At 43.5% G+C, this 27,480-nt stretch overlaps 1 protein-coding gene across 7 annotated transcripts in view; it reads left to right on the top strand.

Moving 5' to 3' along the window:
* The first annotated feature begins 5,023 nt into the window (after positions 1–5,023).
* csde1 (cold shock domain containing E1, RNA-binding) overlaps positions 5,024–27,480 on the top strand; it is a 130,350-nt gene continuing 107,893 nt past the window's right edge. For all 7 annotated transcript variants that reach the window (XM_086011623.1, XM_086011616.1, XM_086011617.1 and 4 more), the window contains exons 1-2: positions 5,024–5,127; positions 15,929–16,292. The gene's annotated coding sequence lies outside the window, so the exon portion shown is untranslated. The remainder of the gene's footprint in view (positions 5,128–15,928; positions 16,293–27,480) is intronic.

The following is a 27,480-nucleotide window of genomic DNA, read 5'->3' as shown; positions in this document are numbered from 1 at the left end:
AAGGGCAACTAGAGATGGGCAATAATTGCCGGCATTTCTAGTGACACCCACGTCCTGAGAATGAATATAAAAAAATTAAAACTTTTGAACAATTTTTGAGGCTTAATGATTTTTTAATTAAAGGTTGGAAACTGCAGAAACAATTAACTTTGAGCATTTTATGGGCTGCTTTTTGTTTGTTTATGGAAACTCAAGTTTATTAAAGACAATATAAGTTGCCAAACTCACTGATACTGCATTCCTAGTGCATATCAGGAAATTGGGACCTTCCAACCATTGATTTTCCATCCATTCATTTTAATAAGCAGAACATTTGTCATTAAATGCTTTAAGGCACAAACATAAGCATGGGAACTGGCTAATGACGAGAAAAGTACCTGACATGTGGGGGTGTAGGCCTAATGGTTCAGAAGGGGCCAATAGAAGTTTTAGTCTCATTCTCCTGGGTCGCCTTCCCCACAAGACCCTGGTCAAGATCTGGACACTCCTTTCAGTGCTCGTAAATCACTAGAATGTATTCCTAGCGCTCACTGATCATATAGCAGGGTCTACAGTGATGTTATGTATTACCAAGGACACTAACTTATCAGCATTAGAAGTGGTCCTGAGATTTAACAATACTGTGATGGGGTCTCAGGGTCTAAATACTGTTAGGCCCTGCTCTATGATCAGTGAGCTCTAGGAATACATTCTAGTGATTTACGAGCACTGAAAGGAGTCTAAAGATCTTGGAGAGGGAGAGGACATAAGTCTGAGGAGAGAGATTTTGAAGTCTAGCAGGACTCATGGAGTCAGTTTGGTGCTTTGGTGGTTGCTGGTATCTGACACAATTGGAGGCAGGAGAGTCTATCACCTTAAGAACTCCCTCCCCAAATCCCAAGTTCCCTCTCCCAATGATCCCAGATCCCAGGACCTGACCCAGTCTTCCTAGTACCTCCTGCTCCAATATCCTGGAACCCTAGGACGCCACTAGCAGACACCCAGACCCACCTCAAAGTATTGAGACCCTGAGACACCATCACAGTATTGTCCAGTTCTGACGAAGGGTCATCGACCTGAAATGTTAACTCTGTTTCTCTCTCCACAGATGCTGCCTGACCTGCTGAGTATTTCCAGCATTTTCTGTTTTTATTACAGTATTGTCAAATCTCAGGACCACCTCCAATGCTGATAAGTTAGTGTCCTTGGTAATACGTAACATCACTGTTCTTCTCCAATTCACTGTAGGCAAATATACATTAATGAAAGTACAGGTAATATAATCCCCCTTGACATTGCTCATGAGTAGCCTGGGGTCTGGAACGCAACTGTAATACTAACATTTCCTGCCCCTTTAAGGCCACTGCACAGACACTCCATGTGAGGAAGTGTCTAATAGGTTATTTGGTCAAATAGAGGTTAATTATTGCTGTTGGAAGTTTCTGTAAATTGGCTTCTCTTTTTAATCTCAACAAACTTCTGGCTCAGTTACACGTCCTGCTGGAGGATTTTCACCAATCAGGGGTGCAGAATGATGGTCATGTGCTCTGGTTTGGCCAGCTCAAAGGCTGGAGGGGAAACCATGGACATTCTCATTGTTAATGCCAATTTCAACATTGTATCCCACGCCAGAAAAAGGCCTGTGGACAGCAATCCACATTCATTTTGTTTGCCTTTCCCAGGAGATTGTGTGGCTGGCTGATGGGGAGGTGGATGGGGTCCTGGTATGCTAAGTTGCACCATGATAGGAATGGGACACCGACAAAACCTCTGACTAATCTTAGGAATCACACCTAAAAAAAACAGAATTGTTTTCTTCCATTTTATCCTGATTCTAAGAGCAATCAGTCTCTGATTGCTACACTCATTGTTTACTTAACTGCAATTAGACTTTGTGGTTTTAAAGGGATACAGTTTCTCCTGAACAGCAGAATAATATATTGTTCATTGCATAGTATAACAGGTCTGTGCTTATAAAAACAGTTTAGTAAGCAGTTTAGACTTAGCAACACCACAGAGGAATCTCAGTCTCTCATTATATGTCTAGATAGATAGATAGATGGAAGTCTTGTGTCTTGCACACATCCATCACCTGTTACATGCTCTATATAAAAAAGCAACAAATCACAACTGAACAATCCTAAAAAAAGACAAAAAGGTAAAGAAACCCAATTTCCTGCTGTTTTTCAGACTTTGAAACTGTTATTTAATTGCTTAAGACAATTTATATTTATTAGAAGCAAACAAATGAAAGTGTATGAAATTAATATTAAAGTGAAATAGAACTTGAATACAATTGTATTCTGTAAGCTATTAATTATTTACAAAAGTTTACAACAAAAATGTTTATTACATTTTCACGGAGGGGACAGAGTAGATAGAAACAGACTGTTTCCAGTGGTGAGGTGTCTAGAGCAAGTGGACCTAGATAGGACTGAGTATATGTGACTGACTTTAGGACAGAGAGCAGGTGAAACCTTTTGTACAGTGTGTTGTGAGGCTGTGAAATGCATTAACTGTTAACGATTAAACCAGAGGACACTTCACATAGGTTTAAGATTGCTAACCCGCCAGGATTGTCCCAGAATTAAAGATTAAACTCCTGAACACTGATGTGAGCAACCTAGCAGAAAGATCTTGGCATTTTTTTCATGTTCTTTGAATAGAATACTCAGTGAGTACTTTGTATCAGTGTTTACTAAGGAGGTGGATACTGACAAAATATCGGTAGAAGTGGAAAAGGTAAAAGCAATGGAAGGGGTGAAAATTGATAGACTGGCTGTACTAGAAAGGCTGGGTATGCTTTGAGTGGATAAGGCACCTGGTCCAGATGGCTTGCACCCCAGGTTGCTAAGGGAATTGGGGGAGGAGATAGCGGAAGGGCTTGCCATAATTTTCCAATCTTCCCTCGATGCAGGGGAGGTGCCTGAGGATTGGAAAGTTGGCAACTGTAACACCATTGTTCAAGAAAGGGTGTGCGGACAATCCTAGTAACTACAGGCTGGTCAGTTTAACATCAGTGGTGGGTAATGTTTTAGAAACAATAATCAAAGAAAAAATTAACGGGCACTTGGTGAAGTTTAAGCTAATTAAGAGCTAACAAAAGACAGATCATGTTTGACTAATCTAATTGAATTTTTTGATGAAATAACAGGGAGGATTGACGAAGGGAATGCAATGGATGTTGTCTACATGGATTTTAGGAAGGTGTTTGACAAAGTACCACATAGAAGGCTGGTTAACAAAATTGAGGCTCATGGAAAAGGTGGGTCAGTGGCAGCTTTGATAAGGAATTGGCTTAAGAACCGAAAACAGTGAGTTGTGGTAAATGGCTGTTTTTCAGGCTGGAGGATGGTAGACAGTGGTGTTCCCCAAGGGTCAGTGCTGGGGCCACTGTTTTTGTTGATGTACATAAATGACTTGGATATTGGAATACAAAGTAGAATTTACCGATGACACCAAACTTGGGGGTGTGGCAAACAGTGATGATACCAATCTACTGCAACAGGACATAGAAAGGCTTGCAGGATGGGCAGACAAGTGGCAGATGGAGTTTAATACAGAGAAGTGTGAGGTGATGTAATTTGGCAGAAGGAACAGGGAGAGGCAATATACACTTAATGGCACTGTTTTAAAGAGTGTGCAGGGACAGAGGGACCTGGAGTTAATGTGCATAGGTCCCTGAAGGTGGCAGGACATACTGAGAGTGGTTAGCAAAGCATATGGAATCTTGGGCTTCATAAATAGAAGTATTGAGTACAAAAGTAGAGAAATTATGCTGAACCTATAAAGTGCTGGTTAGGCCACAACTGGAGTAGTGTGTCCAGTTCTGGTCACCACACTTTTTTTTTAGGAAGGATGTGAAGGCCCTTGAGGAGATTTACCAGAATAGTTCTGGGGATGGGTGATCTTCGCTACAAGGACAAGTTGGAGAAGCTGGATTCGTTTTCATCAGAGCAAAGGAGGTTGAGGGGTGATTTGATGGAGGTGTACAAGATTATGATGAGTTTGGATAGGCTAGACGGGGAAAGGCTGTTCCCACCAGTTGATGGTACAAGGACTAGGGGACACAGATTTAAAGTTTTGGGCAAGAGATACAGGGGAGACATGCGGAAAAACTTTTTTACGCAGCGAGTGGTGATGACCTGGAATTCATTGCCAACGGAAGTGGTGGAAGCGGAGACACTCAATATTTTCAAGGAGACTGGATAGGCACTTGAGGAAAATAAACTTGCAGAGCTGCGGGGAAATGGGACTGACTGGATTGCTCTGTAGAGAGCTGGCATGGACTTGGTGGGCCGAATGGCCTCCTTCTGTGCCTCTATGACTACTTTAGTTTATTAGTTATAAAAATATTAGGGATGGGATGGGGAAGAGAGCTTGGAGGCAGGAGATCATGAGATGAAATCACCAGGAATATATCCAACCAGAGTTGACAACCCTACATATCTTGGGTGGGCAGAGGAAACGCTTCAAGGACACCCTCCAAAGCCTCCTTGGAAAAAGTGCAACATCCCCACCGATACCTGGGAATCCCTGGCCCAAGACCGCACAAAGTGGAAGAGAAGCATGAGTCTCTTTGCCGGGAGCAAGTGGAAGCCAAGTGGAAGGAGCGCACCCAGTCGCCCCTTCAACCACCGTCTGCCCCACCTGTGACAGAGACTGTAGGTCCTGCATTGGACTCAGTCACCTGAGAACTCATTTTTACTGTGGAAGCAAGTCATCCTTGGTTCCAAGGGACTGCCTAAGAAGATGACATATCTTTGGTGGTTAAAGGAAAGGGGAATAAAGCGATTGGGGGAACCGAGTGGGCACATGCGATTTGGCCAAATGCTCATGAGGATAAACAACAACATGGACTGATTGGGTTGTTTCTTGTGTTGTAATCTCTGTATATTTACTCCTGGAAAAAATGAGATGTTGAGAATTACATTTTGAAAGACTGTGGGCGCTGTCTGAGCGATGAGGATTGGCCACAAGGGCTTCAGCAGGAGGCCAGTGTCCCTGAAGGGGTTAACACCCCCCTCCGGGAACTCCACTTCACGCGAGACTTGGCCGGAGCAGTAGGCGTTCTCGCGAGACTTTGATTTATTCCTACGTAATGTGCCGTGCTGCTTATGGCGGCGCTGGAGTGCTTCTGCTGTTGGGGTGAGTGGTTGTGACTCTACATCGGCGGCCGAGCGCCGGCCCTGCCTCTGATCCTCCCGCTCCTTAGGAAGGTCGTGAGTTAGCGGTGCGGGTTGGAGCCTGGCGGGGCGCCGGGTGTTGGAGCCGGCGGCGGGTCCGAGCCCGGCCTCGGCCTGGGGCTGTGGAGCTGCGCCATCGCGGGGGAGCTTGTTGTGTTTTTGTCCGTCATGTCGCCTCAGGCTGGCGGCGCTTTGTGTGTGTGTGGAAGGAGGGGAATGTCTGTCCGCGGCCGCCTGTTTACCGCCCCACCCCCTCTCTTTGTAAAGGAGCTTCCGGCTGCATGTTTGTTTTATTTAATCCGAAGCTCCCATGAAAATTTCTTGTGTGCGTGTGGATCACCTTTTATGGGTTGACGTTGATGGATGTGGCGCACGGCCAATCGCGTGCCGACAAAAGGGGTGGGACTTCCTGCGCCTCGCACTGGCCGCTGGGAGTGGTAGTCTTCGTTTCCGGGCGGTTTGGGCGGCTGGAAAGGAGGGAGGAGGCGCCCGGGACTACAAATCCCACCGTGTACCGCGCGCGGCGCAGCTCCCCCGCTGGCCGGCCAGGGCCGTCAGTCGATGCACAAAGTGGGTGCAATTGCGCAACCTTGTGTGTTAGGTGCCTGTAAACAGCGTGTAAAGAATATGGGCGATCTGTGCAATATTGTACTTAAACACTGAAGGCCGGATTCTCCATTAACTTACGTTGAGTGTTACGTTAAGTCTCCTACAGCTATCTAATTGGAATGACTTTTTTTGGTTAAGGACAGAACAAAGGGTTAGATGGAGGGGTAATGGTGTAGCTAACTTGTTTTGGGAGAATCCTTGTGTTCGAGTAACTGAAGGATTTCATTCTCCAAGACTTAAGTTTTCAATTTTGACATATATATGCACTGAGTTGTTACAATAACGTTTGTGCAGTGGTCTATTATTTGTGCATTCAGAATTATGTTATAGTTGTCAGCTGACTACTAAGATCAAAATTGGGAGATTTTACTGTTGGACAGTTTAATATTGGCATGTCTATTACTTTGATAGTTAAAAACAAAAATAAGTTCATGGTCAAGCCAAGTCAACTCCCAAGATGGGCAACTACACAACATCAAGCCTTTTATATGGAAATAAAATCTTGCCAATTTAATTTATTCTAGAATGTAAATATTTTAAAATGTGCACATTAGATTACTGAGTAGTTTTTCTACTGTAGTAGAAGCATATAAATGTTGCCGGGTAAGTAGTCCAACTTGCAATATACCCCTCTCAGTGGGTCAGTGAGTAATTGAACCATACAGACTCCACTCCAAATGAGTTACCTGATTTTGGATGGTGGTGATGGTTTGGCTGCTACAGTTGGCCTTAAGGATGCCTGGGAGAGCGGGAGCCAAATGGGTCCGCATTCCCATTTCTGATTGTTACCCAGCAGCTCCTGCTGCAGAGGTCTGCATATATACATTGGAGACCACAAGATCAATCTTTGCAGTGATTGCCTTTGCAGTCTAATGTCTTGCAGCAGTCCGTGTCGAGGCTCACTAAAGAATAATGGCCATTTGGGCAGCGTACCAAAGAGCAACCTATGTTCATGGTATATCCGTGTACTTTCTTGGAGAACTGAGAAAATTGAGAAGAGAAATGTGAGCTAGACTGAGTCGACTCTTAATGGTAAGATTGTAACAAATGAAGTCTTTGCTGAAAGATTCGGTTCTGTTAAATCCCAGAAAGAGAAATTGTGCCAATTAATCAGGATACATGAATCTTGTGCATTTCTTTTCTTGTGAATAGATTGAGCGGTTGTTGTTACTTTGACCTGACTCTAACATTTTAGCTTTCTTTCCCCAATCCCAGTGTACTATGTCTACAGACCATCTTTCTAATTTATTGTTGCCAACATTTTACTATTACCTACTTTCTTTCTTTCCTGACTGTTTAATTTTGCTGCTTCATGGGTATTGATCACCATCTGCTTTCTCGCCCAAGTAGCCATTGATGTGTGAGCCTTGACAGTGAGTGTTGGAAGTTTTGATTGTAAACGGGAGGGCCAGTGGCATATCGCTGAGACCAAATCTATCCATAGCTGCTGTCCACTTATTTCCAGCAGGGGCTGCTAGAGCAGAAGGTGTGGGCTTATTCTCTTTTTAATTAACCCAGAGGTACTGAAGCCACTTGGAGTACCACTTTGGCTGAGATCCGCTTACTGGGGATTAAATCTGCAATCCTATTGGTCTGTTCACTTGCCGGGACATTGGAAGAGTTGGTATTTTCTTTAGGAATCATTCAAATTGTGTCTCGTGTGTTGTATATTCCATATTTGTAAATGCATAATCTTTTTAAAGTTATGGAATCAATATTGGGATTCATAGAGTATCAGTATATCAAGTTATTGCACTCCATTTTTAACGGGAAGTATCAATTAAAATGTGCAACTTGCCACTAATTCTGTGTGCCATTGTACAAAATCCGTTGAACTTCAACTGGGGGGAATTTTTTTTTTAAGGAACTGAGTGATTCTGTTTTAAAGTTTTTTGTTTTGAATACTGGGAGGTGCAGCATCATCTCTCCTCTGGCATCTTGATGTGATTGTACCTCCCAAATCGCTCACCAACTCAGCGACGTGGTGATCACTTGTACAATGTAGTAGTGTCCTAATGTGCAGCAGTACCCCCAAGAACCTTAAACCAGTCATCAATTAGAATATATGGTGTTCATTAATATGTTAATTTGGTGTCTGTGATTTGATTAATTTATATCTATTTTATAACTTCGGCTTAACTTTCTAAGACTAATTTCAGACATGGCGTCATCCTATTATTGGTTCAAACTTTAGATGTGTGGTCAGCAACACTGCACTGTTTTATTTTACTGAGGTTAGTGAACATGCTGTCATCTGTTTTATTATAACTTAAGATGCTGTATGTTCGGCACAGTCATAGGCAAATTGAGCTTAACTGAATTGGAATATAAGTTAAATTGAATTGAGGCTTCATGGTTTTTCACTTTAATTTCAGATATTGCTGGAAACTTAGTTTTTCCTGACAGGTCAATAGAATTATCGAATCTCCTCATAGTATAACTTGTACCCCAGAAAATTTGTCAATTTCAGTTTGTTCTGATGAAGTTTTGGAATAAAATTAGTTCTTGCTTCAGATCACTTTTAAAAAGATGCAAGTTGCCTTTGAATCTCCAGGCCTAAGGATAGATATGCAGCCTGCTCCCAGGCCTCTGCAGTGTTGCTGCTAAAAGGCATCTTGCTTGTGGGTGTTTTGGGGTCGCTCTCTGGGATGAAACACCTGCCCTCTGCTCGCTTTCTCTTAGTGGGAACTCGGCATGTGGGGAATTGGCGGTATGAACTTGTAGCTGTTCCCCAGGGGTATATCTGCTAGTATTAACTGTTTATTCTCTGGGGGCCCCCCCCCCCTCCTCAATTTTCTTGCCTTTTTTCTTGAAGGATTGGGTTCCACTGGCTATCCTGTATCTTGCTTGAGTGACCATTCCTATATAAGCATAGACACTGAGTGTTAGCAGACTTTCAACTACTGTACAAGGGCAATACAACCAATGCTGGCCTCCTCTAACATCCACGTGAACATTTTCCAGATAGGATGTGGGGGATTCTAGGCAAGATTGCTTTTTTTCTCTTTAGCCAAGGGCCATTGAGGACATTTGTGTCCCAACTACTATGCAAGCTGAGATATTGTAGGCCAAGGGTAAAGCCTGGCACCTTCTGCTCTTTGCAGCTTCATGGTACACCAGGTGGTGTCTTTTTATTAACCAATCCATTGGGGGAACTAGTTCTGTTTCTGGTTATTCATATGCTTGGGATTACAAAAATCTTTCTGGATTAAATGTGCCCTGAAATGACTGGTGTTAAGTACCAAGATGAGAAAAGGTCATCAGACCCATATGTGCTTATCCCATTTTTTGCCTGCCATGTCCAGAGCCACCTTCGGAATCCTCTGCAAACCCTCAGGTGACCAGGCAAGCCCCAGGAGGCAATAAACTCCTAAGTTATTCCCTAAAATAATTTGTCTGTGATGTACCATTTTTCAAAAATGCATCTTGACACCTTGAAGGACCACAAGGAATTGGTCCTCGCCTCCACCCTTTGAATCCTGTTCCACAGATCAATTACCCTCTAGGAAAAGTAAAACTTCTAAACATTCAACCTCAATCCCTGCTTTCTTAATTCAAGGCCTCTAGTTCTACAAGGCCCATATGTCAAATAATCTATCTACTTGTTTATCAGTGCCCTTAACAGTTTGAAATACCTGAATTGATCCCCTTAAAGTCTGCGCTTCTCCAGTGAATCTGAATCTGAGTTCTGAAGTTTGCCTTCATAGCTCAATGCACTTAGGCTAAGGTTCATCCTTATTCACCTTCTCTAATGCCATAATGTCCTTCAGCTGAAGGGGGTACCAGAATTGTTCATTTTGATCTGCAAGTGGCATATATTTATGCCTGCTTAGTCTGGACTCTGCCACAAATTAAAACCGTTTCTCCACATCCACACTTGTGAAGCCTTTCATAATTTTAAAGACCTCTATCAAGGCTCATCTTAGTCTTTTTTCCCAGTGTTTGGTATTGCAACCCGGGAGCCTGTTCATATTGGTTTCTGTCTCCTGATACTGCACTTAAACCTTTAGGGAGTGGTCAGTGATCACTCAAGTGTCACTTCCTGTCACCTTTAACCTACACCCATGCATGCTGCACTTTGTATTGTATTCTACGTACCTATGTGCATAACTACACTATTCATAGATATTTGCAAATCTTGTCCTCACTTTCCCATTCTATCTAAATCCAGTTGCAATCTATTTTCTATTTCTAAGGTTCTGACTTTACTGCCTCATTTAGTATCATCTGCGAGTCTGCCCAGCCCCAGCTTGTTAATAAACCGAAGGGAACCGAGCACTGAACCCTTGTGAGCAGACCCAGTTGGGAAGTTACCCTATTCAAACCACATTTTGTTTGTGGTCTTTAGCCAATTTGTGATCCATCTTGCCATATCCCCGCCCCCCCCCCCCCCCTTCATACCACTTGATTTTAGCTCCCAGTCCCCAATGAGGCATTTTATCAAAAGCTTTTTGGAATAGCTGACTTAGCCTCCAGGCCAAAAAACCGTTGAACATCAATGCTGTCCCTCTAAACTGTAATGTGTGTGGGTACTCTGTCCTCACCTGTTATATATGTGGCTGAAGCACCACCAGTGCATTAGGGAACTAGTAAAGACAAACTGTACTGACGTTAAGCCTGTGGACTGTTGCCTCTTCCTTGCTGCTGTTGCACTGTTTGCTGCCTTATCTGTTTGGTTCAGTGTTTCACTAGAACATTCCACTGGCGTCTGATTTAAGTGCTATATCTGCATTTTCTTGATTTGCATTAGACTACATCAGAAGTATGTAGTTCCAATTTCTCCATTTTCTTTTGATTCACAGGGAGGAGAGGGGAAACAAATATTTTGGATTTTACTTCAACACCCCATAAGCCCTAGTTTCCTTCTCCCATAATACGCTGAACATTAAGCAAAGTTAAATTTTTTTGTTTCTGTATTAAATACGCTACAAAATACTTCTAACCTATCACAACTTGTTCAGTAAGCTTATTTCCAAAAATAACCTTTTTTTGCCTCAATCTTTGGTCCAAAAGGCCTGATGGTAACCTTGTCTTCCTTTGGGTGCAGTTGTCTGGATTTATTTGCATAACCTTCAGGTGTAATATTCACCCTCGAAAGGCCCATCCTGGTGTCCGTACTGCTCCATTCAATCTACTGCAGTCCTCTCCTGGGAATTGTTCCTCTTGCTGTGCATGCCTAAAGGGCTCATTCCAACAGATGGCAAGACTCATAAAAGCAAAATACTGTAGATGCTGGAAATCTGAAATAAAAACCAGAAATGCTGGATAAATTCAGCAGGTCAGTCAGCATCTGTGGAGAGAGAAACAGAGCTAACGTTTCAGTTCGAACTTTCATTAGAATGGGAAAATGTTGGAATTGAACACTTCTAAGCAATTCAGAGCCTGGGAAAAGAACAAGATGGAGGGCAGGAGTGATTAAGCGACAAAAAAGATGGTGCAAGGCAAAAGGAGACGATGATGAGATTTATTGGCCAGATTCATAAGTTGTCTTTGGATTAGTACATCATGGTGTAGAATTGGAGCAGCTTGATCTGCTTTCTATTAATAGTCCACGTTTTTTTCCAATGGCTTTAATGTTTTATCGTAGGCTTGTTTCACATTTTAGAAAAAGAAACATTGAATTTTTTTCTCCTGTGTGTTTTCAGTTGGCCTCCTTCTAGTCAATGATGGTCTCTCTCCTCTCACTGGCATTAATTGTCCTCTAGTATTTTATCATATTTACTGTTCTCCCAAGTATGAGCTTGGACAGTGAACGTTGGCAGGTTATTTGAAAGTGGGAGAAGAGAATTGCAGTGAAAGCTGATCCTGTCCTCAGCCAGCATTTACAAATGGACACTTCCAGCTGGAGTCACTGGATTGTGATCCAGAATGGGGACATGAGCTGTTCCCCTCTTTCTCCCCCCCCCCCCCCGCCCTTTCCTTTCTTAGGCCAGGAGCACTGAGTTAGAATCTCTACAGTCATTCTGGCTAAGATGAATTAATTCATTTGAAATCAAACTCTACTTTCTGGTCTGCAGTTGTTTTACCAATTGAGCCATTTGATGGAAGTACATAGTCTGAGGTTTGCTTTTAGTGCAGCTTATCCCTTGTTTCTTTCCACCCCTCCCCACCACCAAAAAAAGCACTACTGTGTTTATACAGTGATTATCAATGAGTCATATGGTCCTCATTTCTGCTTGAGGCTTGCTATATCTTTGCAGCCTTGAGCCTAAGCTGAATGATCAGTTGTGCTTGTGCTAAAAACCAAGATGTACAGTGTAATACAGGCAGAGTACCAGAGAAGGCTTGTCTGCTGCAGTCCCCTGCTCACCTCTACCCTCCAATCTCTTTAGTAATAACTACAGTCAGCACACTTCTGAACTGTCTTCTTCTTGCTTTAGGTACTGTTCTGCATGCCCCTCCTTCCTGCAGGGTTGTACTCCTGAAATCAAGATCATTTCTTCTCCAACTCATTCTTTCTCAGGACATCAAACTGTGGAGTTCTTTACTTTCCACCATTTTGCCTTTCTGATGCAATTGACAGGTGTTTCTTACCTACTGTTGGCATCAGCTGAGAAGACTTTCTGATCTACCTCATCTTTTACTCTGCTCCGTCATGGTGTCCTGCATTATGGTCCTGGTCTTCCAGTTACATTTATTTGTTTTTAAAAGCTGGACAAGTAGGTGGCCTACTTCTAGGCTTGTGCAGCTATAACAAGCTGCTTGGATAGGTGCAAGTATGATGGAGTTTGACTCACCCTGTTTGCTTTATGCATCATTCTGCAACTGTTTTGTCTTGTAAAATTGATGGTAGGTTACCTGGTTGAAATTAATTGAATTGGAAAACTTTCTGAATTTTGTTAGTTGTCTTCGTGCCTTGTTGGGTTGTTTATCCGTTGATTCAGTGACCTGTGTTAATTTGTATGAACAGTTTCAGCAGCAGAATCCTTCATTCTGAATAAATTTTAGACCAAATAAAATAGTCTACTTCAAAGCTGCTTAATACAAATTATCTAATTCATTTTTAAACACTAAATTACAAATTTGCTGTTATTGATCATCTTATGCAGCCCCTCGGAACCGAGGATGACTTGCTTCCACATTGAAAATGAGTTCTCAGGTGACTGATTCCAATGCGGGACCTACAGTCTCTGTCACAGGTGGGGCAGACGGTGGTTGAAGGGGCGGGTGGGTGGGGTGCTTGGGTTGACGTGCGCTGCCTGCGCTTGGCTTCTGCTTGCTCCTGGCGAAGAGACTCGGTGTTCGGCACCTTCCCGGATGCTTCTCCTTCACTTTGTGTGGTCTTGGGCCAGGGATTCCCAGGTGTCGGTGGAGATGTTGCACTTTTTCAAGGAGGCTTTGAGGGTGTCCTTGCAAGGTTTCCTCTGCTCACCTGGGGCTCTCTTGCTGTGCCGGAGCTCCGAGTAGAGCGCTTGTTTTGGGAGTCTCTTATCGGGCATGCGGATGATGTGACCCGTCCATCGGAGCTGAGCGAGCGTGGTCAAAGCTTCGATGCTTAATTCACATTATTGGGTATTTTTTTAGTGCATAAACAAAACTGATTTGAATTATTTGGAGCAGACTGTATTATGCTATTTTTCCTCCCCCCCCCCCCCCCCCCCCTCCCTTTGCCACCAGATAACTTTTATGTTTGGTATGATTCTAGGGTTGCTTGCTATATTTAAACTTTGCAATTGGTCTCTGCTCCAAGGCTAGCAAGGGGGTTGGTGGGGGGTGGGTGGAGGGAATCATTGTTTCTTGCTCCTGATCATTATCCAGTGAGCCTCCACTCAAAGCATGTACACTTCTGGTCACTGCATTACTAGAGAGGGCACAGAGGAGATTTACGAGGATGTTGCCAGGACTGGAGAATTTTAGCTATGTGGAAAGATTGAATAGGCTGGGGTTATTTTCTTTGGAACAGAGGAGGCTGAAGGGAGACTTGGTGGAGGTGAATAAAATTATGAGGGGCCTTGATGGAGTGGATAGGAAGGACGTATTTTCCCCTAGCAGAGAGGTCAATACCAGGGGGCATAGATTTGAATGATTAGAGGGGAGTTGAGAACTTTTTTCACCCAGAGGGTGGTGGGGGTCTGGAACTCACTGCCTGAAAGGGTGATAGAGGCAGAAACCCTCATCACATTTTAAAAAGTACTTGTAGGTTATGGCACATCCAAGTCAAGTCTCCAAGAGCTGGAAAGTGGGATTAGGCCGGATAGCTCTTTTCAGTCGAATGGCCTCCTTCTGTACTGTATGTTGGGTGAAGGCAGGATTGATCTTCACTGTGGTGTTCTCTTTTCTCCCCCCCCCCCCCCCCCCTTCCCAGCCGTGAGAGAGGTAGAGACTGGTTGGATTCGGCTATGGAACAATTATATCCTTCAAGAAAGGATAAGAGAATTGGATTTTTTTTAACCTTGCCTTTGTATTCTTATTACGGGCACAATCTAACTTTATTTTCCCACATCAGCCATCCTCCTGGCCTTTCATGTGAAATTATTGAAAATGTTGTGGTTTGGTTTTGTGTATACGAAGAACTGATTTGAGACTGCCTAGACTTATTTCACTTGAGCCTTGTAGCCAAAGAGTAGACTTTCTCCCTACTAATCTAGCTGGATTTAAACCCAGCTCTTGGAAATAAAAGGGCCATAATATAACCCACTGCATTGCCCGGCCCTTCACCCCTGCCCATTTAATATTGCCTAAAGCTGGAGGCAAAGACATCGTACCACCACACACCGCTGTAACATTGTCCCCAAATGTTTTTGATGGAAGTTGAGATGGTAACGCAAGATTGCCTGACTGCAGAGCAGTACAGTCCCCTAGAACCTGCTCAAGTTGTTCATTGTAAGATAAGTTGATGAGAAGATTCAGTTTGATTTATAAAAGCTCCTCCTGTAACACTCTTTATAACATCTGGCCTTGTCTTAAATTGCTCCTAAAGTTTCCAAAAAATATCATTTAAAAAAAAAAAAAAATCTGTTTGTTTTATAAATCTTTATACTTGTCCTCTGGTCCCAGTTGTCTAAATGAGTATGTGAGCCTGGATGGTGACTATTGGCATACTATTTAACCATTATACTGTACTCCTAAATCTTGTCTGGAGCTTGCAAGGGGCACCGTGTAGTGATCAGAGTGGAAATTTTGGCTGAAATTTCCCCCCTCTTCACCCTGGGGTTGTGTGACCTTCTCTGCTGAGATCCACTAGCTCAGCGCAGACTTCACATGTCTGAGTGCAAGTCTTTGTGGCTGTTACAGCATTTACCAGCTGATCACCTGGGAAATCAGCCAGTCCAATGCACGTGTTTAGGCAAATGCTTGCTGCAGAAATTTGTGGGGAGGGGGGTTTGCTTTGTAAGCAATTGAGACTTACAAGGAGGTAAACACGTTTTACATTTCTGCTATTCCTTCACCTTTGAGTATCATGGTATTCTTAAATAATTTGTTTACTGCACCAATGTCCACCCCCACAACTCGAAAGTACTTTGGGCTGCTTCAATGTGCTACATAAACATGTGGTATAGGTAAAATTGAATTATTTTGTAGCAGTTAATCTGTAATATGCCAGCCCCACAGCTCTGGCGCTATTTATTTTGGAGTATTCAACTGATTAATGGAGTATCAATGTAATATCATGGCAAGATCTACATGTCGAGGGGAGGGCGAGTCATAATGTATACCTGAGGGTGATTTATGAGATTGGCATAATCAGTGGGGGTTAATAAGGATCCAGTGTCCCAACCTCGCTTGAATCTTGGGTTTTGGGATTCTGATCTGCAGGGTCCAGTGACAGTCTGTCACATGCTGTTATCCTTTTGTAATAGACACAGTTCTAGTGTCTGAAGTTTTATTCTGTTGGCTTGTGTTGGCAGCTGCAGTCTGTGGACAGACAGGTCACACATTCCATGTTGTTGATAGTTGATTATTCAAGGATTAATGGTTATGATGCAATTACTGTAGATTTATTGACTGCCAGGAAATTCTACATCTAGTAGGTTGGATATTTTGAATGTAGATTAGAACTGGGGACTGCAGTTTTTGGCTGGTTATTCAGTCAAGCTGTTCAGCCTGCTGTGTGGCACTGCTTGTTTCTTGAATGCATGTTTTAAAATAATGCAGAAATCCTTATGACCCTTTCTGCCATTTTTTTAATGTTGATTCTCTTTTTCTCTTTCCAGTATGAAGTGAAATAGAACTGAATTTACCATCTGAAACTGCTGCTTCAAGTTCGGATCACGTTGAGAGAAATAAAAAATAAGCTGAAACAACCAAAGAGCAAACTGCAGCTAAAGAAAACTTGATCTGAAACCGAAGTTTGTGCCTACTCAACAGCCTACAAAGAGCACTTCCCAACGCTGCTAGACCTTCTACTCTTCTCAGTGCTGTCCTGGGCGCTCTCCAGTGCAGCAAGAATAGGAATTCTCTGCTAGCTTGATAGATCCTTTTCTCTGCCTCTGTCCACCCAGCATTTGTAAACCTCTTGAGCGTGTGCTAAACAGATCAGACAACAGTACAAAGTGCAATATTCAACATCACTACAAGGTATGTAATCATCAGGATATTTACTGAAAAGATAGTAATCTAGCCCCTGGTAGCATAGTGGGAGTGCTTGTCTCACTTGGAAGAATACCACAGTTATGAATTTTATTATAGAGAAACTTGTAGCCTATACCCTTATGTGATTTTTGTATATTTTAGGCCCTCCCTCCCTTTTTCAATAATAACCTTCTATAGCATGTTCAACATGGAAAATGTTGAAGTGCACTTCATGGGAGCAAAGGATACCAACCAGCAGTGAAAGGGTTGGGAGTGGTGGCCAAGGGGCTGGCTGAAGAGTGGTTTTGAGGAGGTTTTTAAAGGCTGGAACAGAGATGGCAAAATGCAGAGTTGGGGGGGGGAGTTTAAGATTCGGGCGGAGCTGGTTGGAAGATTTGCCACTGATCACTTTACACAGGATGTTGATGTCTGAGGACCAGTGGGCTGGCGCGAAGTTGGAGCGAATGGAGCAAGGCTGTGGCGGGATTTGTAAATTCCTTCCCCTCTTTTTCTCCCATCCTCAAGTGATGCACCCTCTCTTGCAGAACTCTCAATTGCCGGTGCACTAATGTGTACCGGAAAGTTCTTGGAACCAGAACTTAATTAAAATCCAATTCTGCATAATTGGCTCCACGGAAGATTGCTGTCACTCGCTTGTTTTATTCATATTGTAGTGCATTGGTAATGTAACATCTTTAGAAATGATAAAATATTAGATAATTCAGTCCTTGTACATTAAATCTCACCCCTCCAGAAGAGAGAGTCCTGCATGTCTTTGAAGCGAAGACTGCATGCAACAAAATTGGTTTTGATCAGCTGAAATGAACCAAACCAAACACTGGTATTAAATTGATATTGACAGTTAAAGGTACAAAAATAATTGGCAAAATGTGCTACTGTTGCCAGAAAACTTGTTACTGTACTAAATAACTGCATTCAGAAACTTAATCAACTGCTTAATTCACTTGCTGAACTAGCTAAAAACAAAGTCTGCCATGAACTAGTGGCAGACGCGATGAAAATGTGCTTTTGTGGTACCTGGTATGAAGATCTCCCATCTAATTTAAATACAAATGTGTTCTGAGCCCAACATGGTCATGGAATGAAATGTTTTCAGCAAACCTAAAAAAATTCTAGACATTGAGTAGAAGCATTATCCTTTGTGCTTTATAGTTCATCTATTTTGCAAAAGTTCAATGAACAGCATTTGTGGACCGCTTTGGTAATCTGGATCTATTTTTGTCAGGCTGGCTACATAAGGAAATTCTAGTCAGTAAAGGTGCTCCTCTGGTTTTTATATCCTGCCTATGATTCATAGTCATAATGGCACAGAAGGAGGCCATTCGGCCCATCGAGTCCGTGCCGGCTCTCTGTCGAGCAATCCAGTCAGTCCCATTCCCTCGCTCTATCCCCATAGCCCTGCAAGTTTATTTCCCTCAAGTGCCTATCCAGTCTCCGCTTGAAAACATTGAGTGTCTCCGCTTCCACCACTTCTGTCGGCAGCGAGTTCCAGGTCATCGCCACTTGCTGCGTGTATTTATAAAAATAAAAAAAAATTCCTCACATTCCCCCTGTATCTTTTGCTCAAAACCTTAAATCTGTGTCCCCTAGTCCTTGTACCATCTACTAGTGGGAACAACCTTTCCCCGTCTAGCCTATCCAAACCCGTCAGAATCTTGTACACCTCTATCAAATCACCCCTCAACCTCCTTTGCTCTAATGAAAACAAATCCAGCTTCTCCAACCTGTCCTTGTAGCTAAGATCCCTCATCCCCGGAACCATTCTGATAAATCTCCTCCGCACCCTCTCAAGGGCCTTCACATCCTTCCTGAAGTGTGGTGACCAGAACTGGACACAATACTCCAGTTGTAGCCTAACCAGCGCTTTATAAAGGTTCAGCATAACTTCTCTACTTTTGTACTCAATACCTCTATTTATGAAGCCCAAGATCCCGTATGCTTTGCTAACCACTCTCTCAATATGTCCTGCTACCTTCAGGGACCTATGCACATTAACTCCAGGTCCCTCTGTCCCTGCACGCTCTTTAAAACTGTGCCATTAAGTGTATATTGCCTCTCCCTGTTCCTTCTGCCAAAATGCATCACCTCACACTTCTCTGTATTAAATTCCATCTGCCCATTCTGCAAGCCCTTCTATGTTGTGTTGCAGTAGATTGGTATCGGCATCACTGTCACACCCCCAAGTTTGGTGTCATCGGCAAATTTAGAAATTCTACTTTGTATTCCTATATCAAAAAAAGCAGTGGCCCTAGCACTGACCCTTGGGGAACACCACAGTCTACCATCCTCCAGTCTGAAAAACAGCCATTTACCACAACTCGCTGTTTTCGGTTCTTAAGCCAATTCCTTATCCAGGCTGCCACTGACCCACCTTTTCCATGAGCCTCAATTTTCTTAACCAGCCTTCTATGTGGTACTTTGTCAAACGCCTTCCTAAAATCCATGTCGACAACATCCATTGCATTCCCTTCATCAATCCCGTTACTTCATCAAAAAATTCAAGATAGAGCAAAGGAGGGCAAAGGGCATGATCAAGAGGGGCAAAATAGCTTACGAAAACAAGCTGGCGGAAAATATAAAAACTAACTCCAAAAGCTTTTATAAATATATCAAAAGGAAAAGACTGGTGAAAACCAAAGTTGGTCCATTGCAGTCAGATACGGGGGAATATATAATGGGAAATAAGGAAATGGCAGATCAACTAAATGCATACTTTGGGTCAGTCTTTACGAAGGAAGACACAAAAAACCTCCCTGGGATATCGGGAAAAATAGGGACATTGGCAAAGGAGGAACTGACGCAAATCAATATCTCTAAGGATATGGTGTTAAGGAAGCTAAAGGGATTGAAGGTGGACAAATCCCCAGGGCCTGATAACATGCATCCTAGGGTACTGAAGGAGGTGGCCCTAGAGATAGCGGATGCACTAAGGATGATTTTTCAGAATTCATTAGACTCGGGAACAGTGCCGATGGATTGGAGGGTAGCTAACGTTACCCCACTATTCAAAAAGGGGGGTAGGGAAAAAGCAGGTAATTACAGACCTGTAAGCCTTACATCAGTTGTGGGCAAAATGCTGGAGTCCATCATTAAGGATGAAATAGCGGAGCACTTAGCAAATGGGGACAGGATAGGACAGAGTCAACATGGATTTACAAAGGGTAAATCGTGCTTGACTAATCTATTGGAATTTTTTGAGGGAGTAACTGGTAGAATAGATGGGGGAGAGCCAGTAGATGTGGTGTACCTGGACTTCCAAAAGGCCTTCGATAAGGTCCCACATAAAAGATTAGCATGGAAAATTGAGGCTCATGGGATAAAGGGGAAAGTTTTGGCGTGGATAGGGAACTGGCTGTCAGATAGAAAACAGAGAGTTGGAATAAACGGCTCATTTTCTGAATGGCAGGCAGTAACAAGTGGGGTACCACAGGGATCTGTCCTGGGCCCCCAGCTGTTCACAATTTACATTAATGACCTGGATCAGGGAGTCGGATGCAGCATTTCCAAATTTGCAGACGACACTAAACTAGGAGGTGGGGTGGGCTCAGAGGAAGAGACCAGGAAGCTCCAGAGCGATTTGGACAGACTGGGCGATTGGGCGGATAAATGGCAGATGCACTATAATGTGGACAAGTGCGAAGTTATCCACCTTGGGTGCAGGAACGGGAGGGCAAATTATTATTTAAATGGCAATAGATTGGGAGAGGGGGAAGTACAGAGAGACCTGGGTGTTCTTGTACACCAGTCACTGAAGGCGAGCATGCAGGTGCAACAGGCGGTCAAGAAGGCAAACGGTATGCTGGCCTTCATAGCAAAAGGGTTAGAATACAGGAACAGGGATACCTTGCTGCAGCTGTACAGGGCACTGGTGAGACCACACCTCGAGTACTGTGTACAGTTTTGGTCGCCTCATCTGAGGAAGGATGTTCTTGCCATGGAGGGGGTGCAGCGGCGATTCACCAGGCTGATACCAGGAATGGCGGGAATGACCTATGAGGAGAGACTATGTAGTTTAGGGATGTACACACTGGAGTTTAGAAGATTGAGAGGGGACCTCATAGAAGTGTATAAAATTCTGACAGGTCTAGACAGACTGGATGCAGAAGGAATGTTTCCCTTGGCGGGTGAGAACAGAACTAGAGGACATAATTTAAGGATAAGGGCTAAACCATTTAGGACAGAGATGAGGGGGAATTTCTTCACTCAGAGAGTGGTGAACCTGTGGAACTCATTGCCACAGAGGGCAGTGTACGCCAGCTCATTAAATATATTTAAGAGGGAATTAGATATATTTCTATGGGCAAAAGGGGTTAAGGGTTACGGAGAGAAGGCGGGGACGGGATACTGAATTAAAGGATCAGCCATGATCTCATTAAATGGCGGAGCAGGCACGAAGGGCCGAATGGCCTACTCCTGCTCCTATCTTCTATGTATCTATGTATGTATCTATGTATTAGTCAAACATGATCTGCCTTTTACAAATCCGTGTTGGCTCTCCTTAATTAGCTTAAACCTCTCCAAATGCCTGTTTATTTTTTTCCTTGATTTATTTCTAAAACTTTACCCACCACTGATAAACTGACCAGATTGTCCTTACACCCTTTCTTGAACAATGGTGTCACATTTGCCCCTTTTCAATACTCTGGCACCTCCCTCCGCATCTAGGGAAGATTGGAAAATTATGGCAACCCTCCCGCTATCTCCTCCCCCAATTCCCTTCGCAACCTGGGATGCAAGCCATCTGGACCAGGTGCCTTATCCACTCGAAGCATACCCAGCCTTTCTAGTACATCCAGTCTATCAATTTTCACCCCTTCTATTGCTTCTACCTTTTCCACTTCAACCAATATTTTGTAAGCATCCACCTCCTTGGTAAACACCGATAGAAAGTACTCATTGAGTATTCTAGCCTTGCCCTGCACCTCTAAGCATATATCACCTTCTTTGCCCCTAATAGGCCCCAAACCGCCTCTTGCTACCTGCTTACTGTTTACTTGCTGGTAGATTTTTGGGTTCCTTTTTATGTTAACTGCCATTCTACTCTCATATTCTCTCTTTGCCAATCTTATTTTCATCTTCACTTCCCCTCTCAACTTATTGTATTTGGTCTGGTTCTTCCTTGAAGAATTCACCTGACATGCATCATACACTTTTTTGTTTCATCTTTATCTCCCTCTTCATCCAAGGAGCCCTTGCTTTGGTTCCCTTACCCCTCCCTCTTGTTGGAATGTACCGAGCCTGTACTTGGAACATCGCCTCCTTAAAGATCATCCATTGTTCTGTTCGTTTTTCCTGTCAGTCTTTGGTTCCATTTTACCCTGGCTAGATCCTTTCGCATCCCATTGAAGTTAGCCCTATTCCAGTTTAGAAGTTCCACTCTAGATTGTTCCTTGCTCCTCCTCCATTGCTAATCTAAATCTTATGATATGATCACTCATACCCAAGTGTTCCCCCACAGACACTTGGTCGACCTGGCCCACCTCATTCTCCAGATCCAGCAATGCCTCCTTCCTAGTTGGGCCAATAACCTACTGGTCAAGGAAATTCCCCTGAACACATTTCAGAAATTCCTTTCCCTTTACCCTAGCATTATCCCAATCGATATTTGGATAATTAAAGTCCCCCAATATCACCACTCTATAGCTCTTGCATATCACGGCAATTTCCCTGCAGATTTGCTCCTCTGCCTCCCTCTCACTATTTGGAGGCCTGTAGAATACCCCAATAGCGTGTCCTTGTCCCCTCAAGAACATCCTCCCTTTCCAACGCTACAATGTCTTCCTTAATCAGCACTGCCACCCCACCTCCCGTTTTTCCTTCCCTATCTTTTCTGAACACCTTGTACCCTTGAATACTAAGTGCCCAGTCCTCACCGTTTTTAAGCCACGTTCCATTATTGCCACACAGCTAATTGTGCTTGCAGCTCACCAACCTTATTCACCACATTTTGTGTGGTTTTTTAAAAACTTTTTTTATTTGTTTATGGGATGTGGGCGTCGCTGGCAAGGCCAGCATTTATTGCCCATCCCCAATTGCCCTTGAGAAGGGGTGGTGAGCTGCAGCCAGTGTGGTGAAGGTACTCCCACAGTGCTGTTAGGGAGGGAGTTCCAGGATTTTGACCCAGTGATGATGAAGGATCAGCGCTATACTTCTAAGTCAGGATGGGGTGTGACTAGGAGGTGGTGGTGTTCCCATGCGCCTGCTGCCCTTGTCCTTCTAGGTGGAAGAGGTCGTGGGTTTGGGAGGTGCTGCCGAAGAAGCCTTGGCGAGTTACTGCAGTGCATCGTGTAGATGGTACACACTGCAGCCACGGTACGCCGGTGGTGGAGGGAGTGAATGTTTAAGGTGGTGGATGGGGTGCCAATCAAGTGGGCTGCTTTGTCCTAGATGGTGCGTTTATGTACATTCATTCTAAACCCATTTTTGAATTTTCCTTAGTCTTTCTTCGTCTGCTCCTATGTAATATGGTACTACTTCCACCTCTAGTACTACTTTCTTATCTAGTACTATCCAACACACACCCTTTTTAATGCACCTTATTCCTCTTTTCTACTCCCATATGCTGGTTCCCATCCCCCTGCCAAGCTAGTTTAAACCCTCCCCAACAGCACTAGCAAACCTCCCTGCGAGAATATAGGTCCTGGCTCTGTTGAGGTGTAACCTGTCCGGCTTGTACAGGTCCCACCTTCCCCAGAAACGGTCCCAATGTTTCAGGAATCTAAAGCCCTCCCTCCTGCACCATCTCTAGCCACGCATTCATCTGTTCTGTCCTATTCCTGTACTCACTAGCATGTGGCACTGGGAGTAATCTGGAGAGTACTACCTTTTTTTGAGGTCCTGCTTTTTAATCTCTTTCCTAGCTCCCTATAGTCTGCCTATGTCGTTGGTACTGATATGGACAACGACCTCTGGCTGTTCACCTCTCCCCTCTTTCCTTCCTCCCCCCCCCCCCTCAATGTCCTGCAGTCAGTGACATCCTTGACCCTGGCACCAGGGAGGCAACATACCATCCTGGAGTCACGCTTGTCTCTACAGAAACACCTATCTGTTCCCCTAACTAATGAATCCCCTATCACTATTGCTCATCCTCTCCTCTTCCTCCCCCCTCCCCCCCCCCCCCCCCCCGGGTGCAGCTGAGCCACCTGTGGTACTGTAGCCTTGGCTCTGGCTGCTCTCTCCAGAGGAGCCATCACCCCCACCAGTTTCCAGAACACTGAGCTGGTTAGCGAGCGAGATGCACTCCGGGGATTCCTGCCCTACCTGCCTGGTCCTCCTCTGTCTGGTGGTCACCCATTCCCGCTCTGCCTGCATATTCTGAGGCTACAGGGTGACCACTTCTAGAAATGTGCTTTCCAAGTATTTTTCAGCCTTGCGGATGCACTGTAGTGACTCCAGCTGCTGCTCAAGCTCCGAAACCCAGCGCTCGAGTTGTTGCAGTTGGCGACACTTCCTGCACACGTCGTCCAGGCTGCAAGAAGCGCCCAGGATTTCCCACATGGCCCAGGATGTGCAGATCGGGGGACTGAGCTGCCCTGCCATGCCTCGATTTACCAGACTATGGAGGTAATTTGGCAGAAATACACTTAAAACTTAAACACTCAACAGCTACCCACCAATCAGCACTTCCCTCTATTAGATAGGCTATGAACTACTTAGCAGAAATATACTCAAAACAACAAAAAGAAACTTACCACAAATACACTCCCTTTTGCCAGCGACACCTTTGAATTCTGACGTCACTCCGTTGTGTCGCTTGACGACTGTCTCCCTCGCGGGTTGTCCGCTCACTCAGACATGTCGCAAATTGAATTGCATTTTCAAGAAGGAAAGAATTGCTGTACTGCACACGATGCACGATACCATCAAACAAAGGGAGCTTTTTTTTTTAGACCATATTTTGTAGTGAAGCTATTTTTTGCAAAGGATGCAGAATCGTGTGTTTTCTTCAACATTGTCTGCTGGATTAGTGAAGAGTATAATGCAGTATTTTAGTACATTAATGTGTGGGGAAGCTGACAAAGCATCTTTTGGGGGCAAATATATACAGTTTGTGTTATGAAAGTTCACTGGAAGCTCTCAAACTCGAGTCTGTTTATGTAGATGTGAAGTAAGGTATGACTGGCAGGTTTAAAGACTTTTCGACTGAAGTGTTCTGACTTTGTTTCTAAATTTAGAGGTTAATTTTTCTTACTAGTCAGTCTAGTCGAGCAGCAGCATAGACTAGGTGCAGTTTTCAGATGAAGTGGGATTCGAGGTTGGGATGATTGGATCAGGGTGCACAGGAATAATTCTGTAGTAATTGCAGATTTTGTTCTTGTAGGAATTTATAAATAGAAATATCCATGTACACATTTATAATGGACACTGTTTATGTAAACTTTGCACACTGATTACATCCTCCTGCCAGTAGCAACAGCACACATCATAAAGTTTGACTGGAAGTGTGCACAGATTTTTAATATATTACTAGTTGCTTGCCCACTGCATTGTCAACACCAGGTGGCGCAGGGTTAGAGGGCAGAGGATAACTGGAACAGGGTGTGTAGATGTACATTTTGAAATAGGATAGAGATAGATGTAAAGTAAACATATTTGGCCCCCATTTAAAGTCAATCTCATCCCTATTGGACATTTATAGTCAGCTAAAAGTTATGGCAGTTTGGGAAGTAGTTTGTTGGAGCTTAGGAATTTCTTTACAGAACCGGCTGAAGAGCTGGGCCATGCAAAACGGAATCGCTAAAGCACTACCGCCTGCCAACAAAGCCTGTGATAATTAGTTGGCTTCAAATTTAATGGTTTTTAAATCCGAACAATAACGGGAAGGAAGTCTCACTCTCTGACTCTCTAACCCATCTCTCGCCCCCTCTGGTGCTAATGTCTCGTGGTTTTTTTATATACATTTTATCTCAAGTTTGGATTATTTTAGAAAAGCTACTCCGTATTGAGTGAGAAGCTACATTATTTTTATCCGTACTGGCGTTGATTATCCTGGGAAATTTCATAACCCAAGTCTTTGGGCGAGGCTAAGGCCTTCAAGTAAAACTTCAATGCAGGCATCAAAAGACCTTTTGGTGAATAGATTTAATTGTTACTATGAAATATATTTTGTTTAAACCCTTATTTTGGGCACTAGAAATTTCAGTGATGGTGGGGGGAGTGGGGCAGGATGTGGGAAGTGGATTGAATAATGAGACATTTTGAGTGATTTTCTCCAGACCAGTGGGCAATGCAATCGGTGACCAGTTTACATTGGCAAACCCACTAAATGTGGATGTAGGAATTTATAATGGGGGAAAAATTGACCGTGTGACAAGGCTTTGTAGACTGGAAGTGTGAGGAGGTGCAAGATTTTTCATCTCTGAAAGATACAAGTAATGTAGATATTTTGTAACTGATTATTTTGAAAGCTGACAGAGTTCATTATTGAAAAGTTTGCATAATTGAAAAATGAGTTTCTAATGTCATTTATATTGGATACAGCATAATTTGTGGATGCAAATTTGGATCTCGTTTCTTCAGGTGTTTTCCAAATTAGAATCTTTTTAAATATCTTACAACAACTAATTCAGATTGTGCTTTCTTGAAGAGCATCTTCCTATTTTGTCATAGTAACGATGTCTTGCGTTTACAGATGTTCTGCATTCTTTTTGTTTTGCACTTCTGTACTGAGCCCCATTTTGATATTCCTAAACAGTGTTTTGATTTTTTTTAAATTGGAACTAGTCAATATCCTGTGACCTTGCATATGGGGAGTCGAGACCAAGTGTAGTCTCCAGGTGAAGTGAAGTTAAAAGGCTAGACATATTTGGATCAGGGCAGATGTAAATTTAAAAAGAACTGCTATGTTATCACCCAGTAGCAAAACTTGCAGGGTATTGGGAAACCGATGTAGATTTTGTTGGCACGCAAGCGTTTCACTGCCATGTAGTCTGATCTACAGTGGCATCACTGGTGGGAGGGTGTAATCACAATGTGGTGAGTTTACTTGGGCAGTTCCCATTATCAATGAGGGCAGGGGAATTTATAACCTGAAAATTACAACAAGCAAGATTATTGTAGATGGGAAGTATGTGCAGATGAAAGATTTATAATCTGGTGGTATAACTACTCGTGGAGAAGAGCTGTAGTAACTGCTTTCAGTGATTGCAGCCTAAGCCACTCCTTTGCATGCATTCCATGTTGCTACTTGCCTATACAGGAATAGGATCATCTTTTAGGAAAACAGTTCTTGCTGGTTGAATTACCATTGCAGTACAGGTTGAGCGTCCCATATCCGGACTCTGGACGATTGGTGGCAGGGGTCTGGAATCTGTAAAATGTTCTGGAATCCGGACACCCTGGGGGAGGCTTACCAATAGCGTAACCTGGGCCCAGGCATTTCCGGACTCTGCATGTGTTTCTGATGTCCGAAGTCCGGGAAAAACCTGAAAACCGGCTCTGCCTTGGTCCCGAAGTTGCCGGATTCGGGACGCTCTACCTGTACTAAAGAAATGGTTTGTAACCACTGGTCTTCGTGTATGCTTCAGACTAAATATTACACTTCACGCTGCCGTGTCTCTTGATGTCGTAATAATATATTGACCATATGGTCAGTGGAAAAAGATCAATGATTATAATATATTTATTCAATCAATTTCTACCTTAAATTGGTATCCATCAAATATTAATTGTCTGGACTATTTGGGGTTTTAAATATTGCAATTTATAAACTCTAGTTTTTCTGTCTTTATTTGTGCTAAAGATGTATGGAACAAAGTAACTTGTTCCACCTTAAGCGCCCATTATTGTTGAGTACTTCCAGGTCAGGTATGATGTGGGTCAAATGGAATGTACAGGTTCTACTCCACCCCAACCACATCGTGCAGCCCTGACTCCACTGAATATTTTCAATTCCTTGTCATACCTCCTGAGTAAGACCCCGATAATCCTGCATTGAGAAACTTTGTGCTCTGTTCAATAGGCGCTAGGTTGGCGTTGCTTAAAAGTTAGGTTCTGGATGTCTGGCTAGACTTTTGTACATCCCTGATGGGAAATAAGATTTGAAGGCAAATTGACCGACTTGTGCATCTTCCATTTGTTGACGGAGCCTGAAAATCATTTCCTTTGGTCCCATCTTTGGGGCCGTGGTGCATGGCATAGGGTAACCCAAAGAGATTGGGGGAGGGAGTGAGGA

Source organism: Somniosus microcephalus, chromosome 18 (genome assembly GCF_052327205.1).
Source record: "Somniosus microcephalus isolate GS21.2 chromosome 18, FLI_Smic_1.0, whole genome shotgun sequence".
Classification (NCBI taxonomy): Eukaryota; Metazoa; Chordata; class Chondrichthyes; order Squaliformes; family Somniosidae; genus Somniosus; species Somniosus microcephalus.
This window is presented reverse-complemented; position numbering and strand designations above follow the sequence as displayed.